At 46.5% G+C, this 14317-nt stretch overlaps 1 pseudogene; it reads right to left on the reverse strand.

Annotated features, from left to right (window-relative positions):
• Positions 1-263: 263 nt before the first annotated feature.
• LOC126540286 (uncharacterized) lies at positions 264-3705 on the reverse strand (annotated as a pseudogene).
• Between the last annotated feature and the right edge of the window lie 10612 nt (positions 3706-14317).

Genomic DNA, 14317 nt, shown 5'->3' on the forward strand with positions numbered 1-14317 from the left:
CGTACCCATTCCGAAGTTAAACAATTGCCACGACTTAGCCAACTGAACAAGGAAAGCACTTGCGCCCAAAGCTGTGACGGACCACCCTTCACTGCGGCCGTCGTTTGCGTCTGCTAGAGCACGGGAGCTTTTTATCCAGCGGCCGTGGCTAGTTACTAGCAACTAAAGGAGAAAGAAATAAGACAAGATCTTTGTTTCTCTCAACGAGTTCAAAAGCTTTTATTACAGGAGCCGCATACGGCTTATGAATTTACCGCGTGGCTTTACAAAAGACGAGCTTTTTTGTTTGCGATGGCTACTTTCTCTCGTGTTTCTAGGCGGCGGTTCGCATCTCTAGCATAGAAATGCATTCGCTTGGCAATGAAAAAGTTCAGTATCTGGCACGTGAACGCGGACATGTGCTCATCGCAACCCAGCCGAGCAAGACTGCACTTATCTAGCTCATCCAGGACTTTCCAAAATAGGTCACCGCAGAGACCTGCCTGATCAAGGGAAAATGATACGGAGTCATTTGCAATTCTTACGAACTGCAGCATCTTTATTGTTGGATGCTTGAGGCTCCCTTCCTTAAAGCTCCGATATGTTGTCAAGTATGCATCGGAACCAATGAGTGGAACAGTTGAGCTGATGTCCTGCAAGCACAATTCGCACTCTGTGTGCTTGCTCATTTTGTGTATGACATAGCCACATAAGTAGTATGTCACAGCATCGTCTACACCGCCTCTGAAATAGCTGTGTTCGGTGTCCATTCGCTCAAGAGAGCTTGAAGGACCAGAAGTAATTGCTAGCAGCCTAGCCTCAATCTCATTTCTCAAACTAGCTCTGTTCAAGCGATGGACCGCTCGAGCAGTGTTCAATGCCTCTTCCACGCTGACAAGTACAGCATCTGGTTCGCCTTGTACACTTCCACGTAGTGCTGTTTTGATGGGTGTGTAGAGGCTCAGCAGACGAAATATCTGCGCGAAATTCATGACGGTTGGGTGCGACTCATCTCCTCCAAATGATCGTGCAAGACCAAAATGCCGCTGAAAGAAAAAATATACGCATTGAAGTGGATATGTAAAACATCCATAAATTATATATTAAAATGGAAACAAGGTCATTGTGGTAGGTACCTCCAAGGGGTCTTGGTTGAGCTTGGCAGTGAGCACATAAAGCGCTCCCTTGATGAACAGATAATTGATAATATCCAGCGTAGACAACAATGTGACGCGTAGGGACTCCGTCGTTAGTTGCGACGCGAATAGCTTTGTACCTTTCTCAACTGCATTTTGCTCAGTCACATTTAAGACTTCTAGAAACTTCTTCATGATCTGGAAAGAAAACGTTTCAACAGTTCACGATAATAAGAAGCAAAACGACGGCATATGTAAGATCAAGCTTAGGCTCCAGGATGAGATTTGGCCACTTGCCTGTATCTCTTTGGAATGACGCCTGATTCCCCTGCATGGAAGCTTGACGTTGAATGCATCGAAAACATCGTTCAGCATTCTTGTGAATGTCTCAGTCCCTTTAGAGTCTTTCAAGGCGGGGACATTTGCTTCCCTGTGCACACGCAATCCAATTGATGTTCCACGGCTAAAGAGCTGTGCAAAAAAGAGAGAGAGATCGCATTTTTTTAGTTTACGAACAGAAAGGCAACATGCTTGGACAGCAACAAGTTATACCTGTGTCGCCAGCCTGACGCTCATTTTGCGCAGGTTGTCAGGGGAAACATGTGCTTCAGTGAGTTTTGGCACAACACGTACATGCTTCTTTTTTTCTGTTTCGTATAGGGTCACATGATGCTGAAAGTTGATGCGAAGGTCGCCAGCCTGAAAATAATAAAAAGAAATTGTTAAACTGTTCGGAAAATAAGGACATTTTTTCCCTTACCATTCCGTATGTGTGCTTCCTCAGGTGGTTTCGTATGCACTTCACAATATGCGGAACATCACAAATGAAGTAAATATTTTGTGACGGTTCCCAGGGATGCTAAATGAAGTGGCATGTCGCATCAATTTTTCCTGACACTCCAAGCTGGCCCCACATAGATATGTTGTTGCCAGCCCCATCACTGATCACAGCCAGCACTGCCGCATTGTTTTTGTGCAGTTCCAGGACGCTGCTCATTACCAGTTCTGCAAGAACTTTCCCAGGAGCCGCTCCTTTTGTAGCAAAGCTTGCTATTGGCTGCACGCAGTCTTCGAACAGTGGCACAAACATCAGTACCAATGCATGATCAGCAAGGCGGTTTGCATTTGGTGCCATGACTTCACCATAGTCTATAAAGCCATCCATTCTGCATGAGGCCTTATTGAAGGAGACACCTCGCTTCAACTTTATCTCGTCAAGGAGCAATACTCCTAGCCGTGTCAAGTGACTTTTGTTGCTGAAATGGCTTCTGACACTGTTCAATGCAACTTGGTTGAATCCATACTTGCATGGTATTCCTGCTATTATTTGGCGAAGGCGAGCCTTTGATGGCAGTGGTAGCAGCTGCATATCACCAAGTAAAGTGTAGGCCTTCGGGCTTGAGATTTGCAGTAACAAACATGTCATAAGCCATTCATCATCATATCGCCTCCCATTTTTGACTTCGCTTTCGCAGCCATGAAAGCTGTTTTGAAAGCTAGTTGCTGCCTGGCCGGAAGAATATGAAGCGAGCAGTCAATTGTCTCTTCCGTAATTGCACTAAGCTTCCTCTTCATCGGAACGACTTCTTCCTCCAGTTTTTCTCGCCTTGAGGCTGCACGAATTGCTTTGCGACGCAGTAACTTAAAGCGAGCAGCCTGCTTTTTCTTGGTATCTTTTTGCTGTTTCGTCCGCTGCAAGAAAAGCTTCTCGAGAGTCCGGCACTGAGCACATGTAGCATTGACACTCAATACCGTGCATGTGTTGCGCCTCCACGTTTCACCATGCTTTGTTGCCACCACTGACGAAGAGATTTTTGGGTACTTCTTTGCAGGACAGCCCTTACACAGCTTCAGCTGTTCCACATATAGCACGAGGCATGTGAAGTCTTCCATACACTTGAACTCAGTGGTCTGCTTCCCGGCATACACACTGCGTGGCACAACTCGACCATCTGCGCTGACAATTAAATTAAGGCTGTCTGACAACTGACAACACCACAGACATTTCTACATGCGGGATATTCTTTCTAATCCCGAGCTTGTACAAAACGACCGTTGCCTTAAGAACGTCAAGGGACCAACCTCGAATTTTTCGTCCCTGTTTCGCCGTGCGATTGAGCACATGAAACACATTCTCCGCCGGCATGCTGTCATCGGTAGGCAAGCTCGCTTCGTCGTCGGCAGCTCTGACAGCAGCATCCACATACTCACCTTGTTTCTGATGCCGCTTTTGTTGTGCTGGTGATCGTCTGGGAGCTGGTGCTCTGCGCTTCCGTGTGCGTTTCGAGAGGTAACTTGGGCAGTTCGGAAACAGGCGAGGCACGGCGTCATCTTTCAGCGTCCATTTGTCGCGCGGTATTACCACAATATCACCACAAATGTTGTGTTCGAAGACCTTGAAAATGTCATCATTGATGAAGTGGAGGTCGCAGACGGAACACGAGCTTGAAAGCTTTTTGTCCAGCCGTGGTATAGCGCGCTTCCACTGTTGAAGGCGCTCAGCATTGCGAGGTGCCTTGAAAAAATGTCTCTCCACGGATCGCGTGGAGTCGTAGCCGCTCTTACAGCCTGGAACGAAGCAGCGTGGCATAGTGCATACGATTGGCAGCGCGATGCACAAAACATTAAATACCGCGAGTGCGAGCGCAAACGTGAGCAAACGACGACTACCCACAGCGGCCACCTGCGCAAAACGTGCTGCTACGCTGCGCCTTAATGGGCTAACTCCGTCGTGCACGCCCTCTCGCGGCGCGCAACGGAAAGGGGCCAGGCGCCGCTCAGCAGTTTGAGAACTGAAAGAATTTAAGAGCGTTAGGTAACACCGCATTCCCTAGAGGCGATTTTGTCCCGTTTCGAAGCAACGAACTCGTGGCTGAGTGGTAGCGCCTCCGTCTCACTCCGGAGACCCTGGTTCGATTCACACCAGCCCATCTTGCAAGATGTTTTTTATTTATGAAGTGCCTTCTGGGATTTATCGCTCACGGCCAACGCCGCTGACGCCGACGACTCCGACTTTTCTGCGACAGGAGCTCCTTAACGCTGTCGCGTTAATAAAAACGCGACACAGTTGGTTACTTTGTATCTCTGCCGGCGTCGGCAGATCGCGGCAGGGTTATGTGGCAGGGTACGAAGCTATGGTCCCCATCTGCTGTGCCGCCTGTGTCCCGCGCGTGCCACCCCCCGAGGTAGAAATTGACGCTTCCATCAAAGCATTGTGCGCAGGAAGAGTTCGTTTAGGAATCGTACTGGAAAGCGAAAGCGTCGCTACAACTTCCTGTAGTTCTCCAGGGAAAACTACAGAGGCAAAGCGCGCGCAAGTGAGAGCGCTTCTGAAGAGTCCTGCATTTTCATCCACATTAGTTTAAGCTGAGGAAGAGAAAACAAACACCTTATTAGAAACAGTTATATAAGGCAAAACACAAGACTGAATGTAAAAGTTCACTTATTTTGCGGCTTTTCCCTTCCCTGTATGGGCAAACGGGAAACCGCCGCTCGTGGAAGCTGCGTCGATTCAGCGTCTTCGGTCTTCTCCGAGCAACCGAAAGCGCAGTCGAACGCTGGCGGACTACTTGGCGCGGTAACACATATGCAGAAGTTCCGCGCCCGTAGCTTTCCCTTCATAGCCACAGAAAGTTGTCCGCGAGTTTGTAGTTTAGCTCGGAACGCTTTCTGCCGCCTCGCTGGAGCTTTCTACAGTATATGGGAAACAAAAAACAAGGGAGGGGGCGGGGGCGACCGTCGAAAAACTTGATTGCGAGCATTACGAAGCCCGTTCTCTGCTTTAGTTCTCTGCATTACGTGGCGCCATCGGTGACGGCGCCGGGAAGTGTCCACTTAATTTCGAGTCGGTACGAAATTCGAAGCGCCGCGCTTTTTGCCGCTTTCCTGACACGCTTTCTAGAACATACAGTTCGGGAGGCCGGCGGTGTGGCTGTGGAGAAAATGCTCTTCGTACGAATCGTACAAAGTGCGTCATGTCTTACTCGAGCCAGCATTACTGCCACTTTCTTTCCCTTTCAATAATATTACAGATAATTTTCTCTGATAAAGCCACAAATACCCTGAGTTTTCCCTAAGCTTTTCCAGACTATTCAAATTCTCTGAGAATTCCAGGTTTTCTCGGTTTGTGGACACCCTGGCTAATAGCAACTACAAATCTATCAGACAGAGGAAAGGCACCTGGTTTCCATGGTACTGCAGTGTCCGTACTGAGAAATAATAGAAAAATATTGGCGCCTACTGTTGCTGCATTCTTTAACAAAGAATTTTACGCGGGCACGTACCCGGAAGTATTAAAAGTAGCAAGATGACGCCTATCTATAGAAGTGGGAACGTTAACGTTTTAGGTAATTATCGACCTATATCGGTATTGAACGGCATAAACATAATTTTTGAGAAACTGCTGGCTGGTAGAATGACAAAATTTCTATATAAACATAACATCCGGTCCCCGCGTCAACATGGCTTTCAGAAGTCTCGATCTACAACTACGGCTATTTTGTCTTTAACCGATGTAATAAATGAAGCATTCAACAACAATGAAATATCAGTAGGAGTATTTTAGACATAATAAAGGCATTTGACACCGTCTATTATCATATTTTATTGATGAAATTGGAAAGACTTGGATGTCGAGGCATTTCCTTAGACTTTTTAAAGAGCTATCTCGATAGCGATAAATAAGCAGGGGTCATCAATGAGTACATCCCAAGTCTCTCTGACCTTACTACATGCGTACCACAAGGATGGGTACTTGGGTCAATATTATTTACAACATACATCAACGGCCGTCCAGACTGCCTAAATGCAGAACATGCCTTCATGTATGCTGATGACACAGCACTTATGGTCACTAGGAAATCCTTAAATAACCCAGCTAAAACCATCAAGAATGAGCTTCAATATATCAGTAAAAAGCTTGGAAGTGATAGACTTTCCTTAAATACAAAGAAAATGAAATTTGTTATGTTTAAGAAAATGCTTTTGAGGGGCCGTGCCGCATTACGACTGGCCGTGACGAAATAGAAAAACTCGATTCAGCGTTCTACTAAGGGGTAACGCTCGATCCCGCTCTCAACTGGAAGCCTCATATCGACAGGCTGTGTGGTAACCTCTCTTCCGTATGCTTCGTACTGACGATAGCTCGCAGTAATTTGTTTCGAAACGTTCAGAACCTTAAATTTTGGTCTTGTTCACTCTCACTTAGCCTACTGTATTTACTGTATTTTTTAGCCTACTGCCTGGGCATTTACCTACAAAACATACATAGACCCTGTAGCACGGCTTCAGAAGAGAGCCTTGCGGATAGTCAACTATGCTAGCTTTACTACACCGTCAAGAAATATTTTTCTTGCGAACGACTTAAAGTCATGTCACTATCGCACCTGGGAGATTACCAGGTTGCCTTATTATTGTGCTCGATAACGAGATGCAACACGCCATTTCCTGCCACTGTCTTCAATGAATCGATATTTAACAGTCGTTCAGCCTTTCTCGAGAAATTTCTGGTCCCGATATGTCAAACCGGTACGGCCAGCGACGCATACGTTACATAGGTGTCGAAATATGGAACTCGTTTCCTACAAACATAAAGCAGTCATATAGTTTTAATACCATTGTTAGAGAATTCCTTTTTGTGAACTAAACTGATTAGGCTTTGATGAAAATTATAAAGGATTGAACAACTGGATACAGCGTTGCCGTTATGCTTTCTTGTTGTTTCTATGTACGTGTGTATGGATGTGTAGTTATGCGAGTGTAAATGCCGCTGTAGCCTTGCTCTTACTCGGCAGACTATGCGTCAAATGTATTTATAGCATATAAGTGCACATTCTTGCTACGTTCATTAAATAAAAGTTAGTTAAATGGCGTTTAATGGAGCAAAAGCAGCTAAGGCTATGCTGCGCCAAACACGAGGTGTTTTAAAATCCAGTTTATGAAGGAAAAAGTGTGTTAGTAATCTATATTTTATGTAAAAATCCAGTGTCCTCTAGAAATTTACGGACGTCACATAATGGGACTAGCGGATCATCACCTAAAATTAGAGCAGGGTGTAAAGGTATGTGTAGTTGATATAATTTGTGCAAAAGTGTTCGTCTGTCTGTTTCAGTCTGCGTACATGTGAGTAATATGTGCATAATTGTTAGTGGCTGTTGAAATTTCTCGCATGTTGGTGTGTCTTCTTTCGTAAAAAGCAATTATGTGTGAGGTGTGTGTGCCCAATGCGTAGTCGGCATAAAACTAATTCGATGAACCGCTCCTGATGATGGCATGACTTCCACTCGCCAACTATGGGTTTCGTGAGATGTATCTTGTTGTCAACACAACGGTCCCATTCGCGTTGCCATTTCGCCGTTAAGGCTTTTCTAATCGCGCGGATGCTATCTTTGTATGGAAGCGTTGTGTTTGTTATTTCTTTGTTCGCTGTCATCGATGCACATCTGTCGGCTCCTTCGTTACCCGGTATTTCAACATGACTTGGTACCCAGCAGAAGCGGATTGATCTCCCGTATTTATTAAGCGCGACCATGTTTAGTATGTCCCCTAACAGGGGTTCACACTCAGATTTCAGATTTAGAGCCTTCAGTGTACTTAAGGAATGAGTGTATATGACTGTGTTTTTGTGCTTGCCAGTGATAACATTTTTAACTACAACCCATACAGCGTAAACTTCAGCAGTGAAAACAGAGGCATGTTTTGGTAGACGAATACTTCTTTCCCAATTTTCTGTTACGGCCCCTACACCCACGTGTTCTTTTGTTTTGGGCCCATCAGTGTAGAATTGCATGTGATATTGATATTGGTCCTGAAGAGCACGGAATTCTTGTATGATGTGTTCGTGTGGAGTGTCTCTTTTCCTTAAATGTGTTAATGTCCAGTCGCACAACTGCGTGAAATCGTACCACGGGGCCAACCGTTCTGGATTCTTGGCAACCTGGAGGACTTCGTGGGGAATTTCATAATACCGACAGTATTGCTCATACCGCAGTACAAGTGGCCTAATCATGTTTGGTTCATTTGTGTAGTGTAAGCGTGAGTTGCACTGTGTGACGATGTTGTAGCATATGTGTTGCGGTGATGACTGAATTCTGAGTACGTAAGAGAATGTGAGTAATGCTCTGCGCTGCTGTAATGAGGGTTCATTACACTCAGCGTATAAACTTTGAATAGGTGACGTTCTGAAGGCACCACTGGCCAGTCGCAGTCCAAGGTTATGTACTGGATCAAGTCGTTGGATGTAGGACTGTCTAGCTGAGCCGTAAACAATGGAGCCGTAGTCTAAAAGGCTACGAACAAGAGACCGGTAAATACGTAAAAGACACATTCGGTGGGAACCCCAGTGCTTATGAGATAACACTTTGAGGATATTCAATGCTTTATTTGCCTTAATCTTTAGTGTTTAATGTGGGCAAGGAAGTTTAGTTTTTTGTCAAAGATTACTCCCAAGAATTTATATTCTTGTTTTACCGGCAGCGCAACATCATTCAATTTTAAATCCGGGTCTAAGTACAACCTTCGTTTTTGTGAAAATAGCACCGTAACAGTTTTCTGAGTAGAGAAGCGGAAGCCATTTTTCTCAGCCCACTCCATTAGTTTATTAATTGTTACCTGGAACTGCCTTTCACATGTTCGTAAGTTTGAGGCGCGGCACGCTATTTGCAGGTCATCGACGTATATGGAGTGCATAACAGAGGCGGGAATGACTGTTGATAGAGTTTATTTGTACTATAAAGAGTGTGGTGTTAAGTACGCAACCTTGTGGCGCGCCATTTTATTGGAAAACGTGCGCGAGAGCGCAGTGCCTAGACGGATTTGGAATGTTGTGTTGGAATGTTGTGTTTCTCTTGTACGAGAAATACAGCGACTGCACACACGTCTACACATCAACCAGTTCCGGCGGCGCTGTAGTTATACCAGCAATGAGAATAACCAAGCGGTTCCAGACTTCCCATGTCACTACGTCTACAGCTGCAGAGCTCGCGGCTCTCCGCGACGCGCTTCAAGTGATAAACACTGAAAGTCCTAGAAAATGGGCAGTCTTCTGCGATTCAAGGCCGGCCTTGCAATGTGTGCATTCATTTCTCCGACATGGAACTCACGATCAGCTCACGTGCGAAATCGCGGAACTTGTCCATCACTTAAGAGAAAAAGGCCATGATATCTCTTTTCAGTGGATACCAGGTCATTGCGGTATCATTGGTAATGATGACGCCGATAAGGCAGCTCGGACGTCAAACCAAGAAGACCGCTGCGTCCCCATTCCGCTCTCAAGGACCGACGCCGCGAGACAACTTGGCATTCTGGCAAGCACTATCTCCTTAGCAGAGTGGAATACCGTACATACAAGGCGCACAAGACTGCACCGACTAAACCCGTCACTTCAACTCAGACCTCCAGCCGGTGTGCACCGGCGTGAAGCGTCTCTTCTGTGTCGGTTATGGCTTGGAGTGGCCTTCACGAATGCCTACTCAGCACTAATTGGAATGGCTGATAGTCCTGCATGTGATGTTCGCGCATGCGAGGAGAACATCGACCACATATTGTGCCATTGCCCTCAATTTCAAGCACAAAGACAGTATTTGTCCGACACATTGAGGAAACTAGACGATCGTCCTCTGAGTGAACAGACAATATTAGAGCACCGTCCCGACCGATCATCGGCTCAGAAGGCAGTGAAGGCACTTCTGTGTTTTTTCAGAACTTCTGGTTTGCTCAAGCGACTTTAACTGAAGTGCTGTCCGTACACGTACCTACACCTTCTCTCTCCCTTTCTCTTCCCCTTCTCCCTTCCCCCAGTGTAGGGTAGCCAACCAGACTATTGACTGGTTAACATCCCTGCCTTCCTGTATTCTTCTCTCTCTCTCTCTCTCTTGTGTTGGACATAAAATCTGCTATACAGTTTAGCATATTGCCACGGATTCCTAACGCGGCGAGGTCACGTAAGATTCGAAACCTCCACGTGGTGTCATACGCTTTTTCTAAATCGAAGAACACTGCCAAGCAGTGCTGTTTGTGTACGACTGCCTCACGTATTTCGTGTTCAAGTCGGACGAGGTGGTCTGTAGTTGAACACCCTTTCTTATAGCCGCACTGATGAGAATCAATGGAGTTCCGTATATAAAGCGTGCAAGTTATTCTGGCATTTACGATACTTTCGTATGTTTTCGCCAAATAGCTTGTCAGGGCAATGGATCGAAAGCTGCTTGGGGATGTGGGGGATTTACCTGTTTTTAAAAAAGGCACAATTATTGCGTTTTTGCAACTTTTTGGCATGCTTCCGGATTCAAATATTTTGTTAAAAAATTTAAGGAGAGCATCTACGGATGCTGGGGACAGGTGTGAAAGCATGGAATAATGGATCAGGTCAGGACCTACTGCAGTTTTCTTGCCACTACAGAGAACCCTGTTAAGCTCTTGTAACGTAAATGGAGCGTTGTATTCATCCCTTGACATACAAGTAGTTGGTAGTTTCTCTGTTTCTGCCGACAGTTTGTACTTTAAGAGCTAGTTTGTATAATTAGCCGAGCTAGAGACGTTATAGAAATCTTCCCCAAGTATATTTGCTTGTTCTTGTAGTGTTGTCTGAGTGCCTGAAGGTGTGAGTATGGATGGGTATCTTGTATGGTGAGTAGTACCCCTTAAACTTCCTGACCTGGTCCCACATCCTTTTAGATGTGACGGTGCTAATAAATATAGATACACATTTCTGCCAAGACAATTTTTCCGCCTGTCTCCGAATAAATCGAGCTTTCGCATTGGCTTGTTTGAAATTGAGAAATTTTTTTTGTGTTGGGTATCTGCGTAAAGTTCCCCAGGCCTTGCGTTGCTGCTTTTTGCTACGGTACATTCGCGTGTCCACCAAGGATTCAGGTTTTTCCGAACCACGCCAGAAGATTGCGGAATGGCCTTTTCAGCTGCAGAAATTATTCAATTGGTAAACTTTTCATTAATTTCCTCAATGCTTAGGTCTGTTAAAATAAGTTCCTCCAGCCTGGCACTTTCCGTAAGAACAGCCCAGTCGGCCATTTGTAACTTCCAGTGGCGTGGTTTGTGGAATATAATGGGTAGTGTTGATGTAAGGTGGATTAAAGCAGGTAAATGATCACTGCCATATGGATTCTCCAGTACGTCCTATTTAAGATCGCTAAAGATATCCGGAGAGCAAAATGCTAAATCAATGCAGCTAAAAGTACGTGAACTCGGTGGAAAATTATTTGGCGCACCTGAGTTTAAAAGACAGATGTTGTTTGTTAAAATAAAATCTTCGATAAGTTGTCCTCTTTCGTCAGTCTTATCGCTGCCCCAAAGACTGCAATGAGCATTAAAATCTCCAACTAAAACAAAAGGCTCCGGCAGCTGGCTAATTAAATTTTCCATGTCTCGAGTTGTGAAATGGGTATGGGGAGGGATGTACAACGAACAGATGGTGACAGTTTAAAACGGTGACAGCTACTGCCTCAAACGCAGTATGTAGTGAAACGTTCCGTGTAGGGATGCCGCCTTGAACGACAATAGCGACACCTCCTGATAGACGACTGGAGTGTTCGCGGTCCTTTCTTATGACTGTAAAGCTTTTAAGAAAATGTGTATGCTTTGGTCCTAGGTTCGTTTCTTGAAGGCAGAATACCACTGGTGATAACTTATTTATAATGTCTTTGATGTCACCTATATTGTGAATTAGGCCTCTGCAATTCCAATGAATGATGAAAGCCATGTTATTGGGATTGGAAAAAAGTTACTTGTGTGTGTGAGCTTCGGGTTGTAGTTGACATGTATTTAAAAGCTGATTACTCTTATAAAAGGCGGTAACCGTTCAGGTTACCTTTCCTTTTCTCAGCGAAGGCATAATATGCTTATCCTTCTGTAAGCGCTCCAAGGAGCGCGGGTCTTTTGGCGTCAATGACGCCGGGGTTTTCGGATCGACCTCCATCGCCTTTTCCGAGGCGCTGGACGGTCGAGAGCCAGACGCCGAGACGCGCGTCTCGGGCCGAGGGGTACGGTTCAACTTCGGGCCCTGCGGCACTGTGGCCTGCTGGGCTGTCTTCGTTGCTGATGGAGTAGCACTGGCTGCAGCCACCAAGGGGGCAGTTGGGGTTTCTACAGGAGTACCGGACGTGGACCCTGTAGATTCCTGAGGCCGGTGTGACGCTGCCCCCTGCCGCGTCACACTGGCATAGGTTGCTTGAGGTAAGTGCCCTAGCCTTTTCCTCGCTTCGTAGAATGAAATCTTTTTCTTTACTGTGATTGCAATTATTTCTTTTTCTCTTTTCCAGCAAGGGCAGCTCCGCGAGTAAGCAGGATGATCGCCCTTGCAATTGACACATTGTGCGGGAGCATTGCAGTTGTCAGATGGATGGTCGTTGGCACTACACTTCGCGCATGTTTCCTTTCCTCTGCATGATTGAGATGCATGCCCGAAACTCTGGCACTTGAAACACCGCCTTGGGTTGGGTATGTACGGTCTGACGTTGATTTTCAGATATCCTGCATCGAGTGAACTAGGGACAGTGCTACTACCAAATGTCAAAATCACATGTTTCGTCGGGATCTGTTGGTCATTTCGTCGTAGTGTGATTCTCTGAACCTTAATTACGTTTTGCTCCTGAAATCCTTCGAGGAGCTCTTCGTCGCTGAGGTTCAAGAAGTCTTCTTCAGATATAACTCCCCTGCTAGTGTTGAGTGAGCGGTGTGGAGAGATTTTTACTTTGATGTCACCGATATTGGTGAGTTCGGCGAGCTTTTCTAGTTGACCTTTCTTGGTCAATTCAAGGAGGAGGTCTCCGCTAGCCATCTTTGAGGCCTTGTAACCCGATCCAATTGTGCTTGCTAGGCATTTCGATACTAAGAATGGTGACAGTTTTCTAACGGTGGTGTTGCCTTCACTATGAACAACATGGTATTTCGGAAATGTGTCTTCGCTTGGTTTTAAAAAGAACTGGAAAGCTGCTTCGGTGCGACCTCTTTTCAGAGGCCGATCTGAAAGTCGCGGGAACGCTTCTACCATTGGATAGTTTCAAAATTCGGCGGCGGTGGTAGCCACCCACTACGGAGCCCAGCAAGGGGACGCTACAGGTTCCAAGAAACCTGCAGACGCCAGCTATACAGCGCCACTATAACCTAATGTATATACCCAAGGTTGAATATATCACACACGGTTAACCCTTGCCGCCAGGAAATACGGAAGTAATAAGAAGTGAAGAGAAGACAGGAAAGATGGGAAAGTGGGAGAGAAAGACGAAGATTGCAGAGAAGGACAGGAAAAGGCGACTGCCGATTTCCTCCAGGTGGGTCAGTCTGGAGGTGCCGTCTATGTGAAGCCGAGGCCGAAGAGGCGTGTTGCCTCCGCCGGGGGGCCTTAAAGGTCCGAACACCTGGCATCGGCTCAACCCCCAGGATTCCCCTTTCCCCAGACACGGCTAAGCCGCGCACGGCTACACGCGGGAGGGTCCAACCCTCGTGTGCTCGGGTACATGGTGTCGCAACACACCCAACGCCTGCTGACGCAGACTCCCCTGCGGGGAATTTGATAATAATTACATGTTAGCCTTCGGCAAACACCTAAAGCGGTATAAGGTTTAACCAGTTCTTTTATGTGTAACAGTTTCATGTATTTTTATAGCCAGCATGTGTGTGTGCGGGCTGCCGTGGGAGAGAGGCCATGGGTCTCGTCTCGGATGCGTGTTGCTTCACTAGTGATGCGGGGTTCCCGTCGTGGGCGACACTTAGCAGTGGGCTTCTTCGATTTTCCACTTCTGGGTACCCGCGTGCTGAAAGAGCCAGCCAGAGAGTCTTCGTTTTTCTCGGGTTGCTCCGCCCACCGCGCCACGCACTTCCGCCGGGCGTTCGTTTTGCTCGGGCTGGGTGGTTCTGGCTACCAGCGGGCTGCCAGAACCTGCCAGGACGATTATGATCTGGCTACTCTCTCTGGACGTTCTCTGGCTAGCAGACGACGAAAAGAGGCGATGGGCGCTCGCCGCCATCTTTGCGGGGACTTCACGGGATTGCAACGCGAGCGCTTGAGGACTTAAATTTACCTCGCTCAGCCAACTGTCTACGGTCATCTTCAGATTTCCTTACTTCTAGCGCTGTCTTCTTTCTAGGTGCTATATAACGCTCCGTTCCGCATTGCGAAGCGGTGTAATACGAGCATTGGTGAACCGTTTCATGCTTTTGTGTGTTTATGTGTCCCCTGAAGGCTTCTT

This window comes from Dermacentor andersoni, chromosome 2 (assembly GCF_023375885.2).
Source record: "Dermacentor andersoni chromosome 2, qqDerAnde1_hic_scaffold, whole genome shotgun sequence".
Lineage (NCBI taxonomy): Eukaryota > Metazoa > Arthropoda > Arachnida > Ixodida > Ixodidae > Dermacentor > Dermacentor andersoni.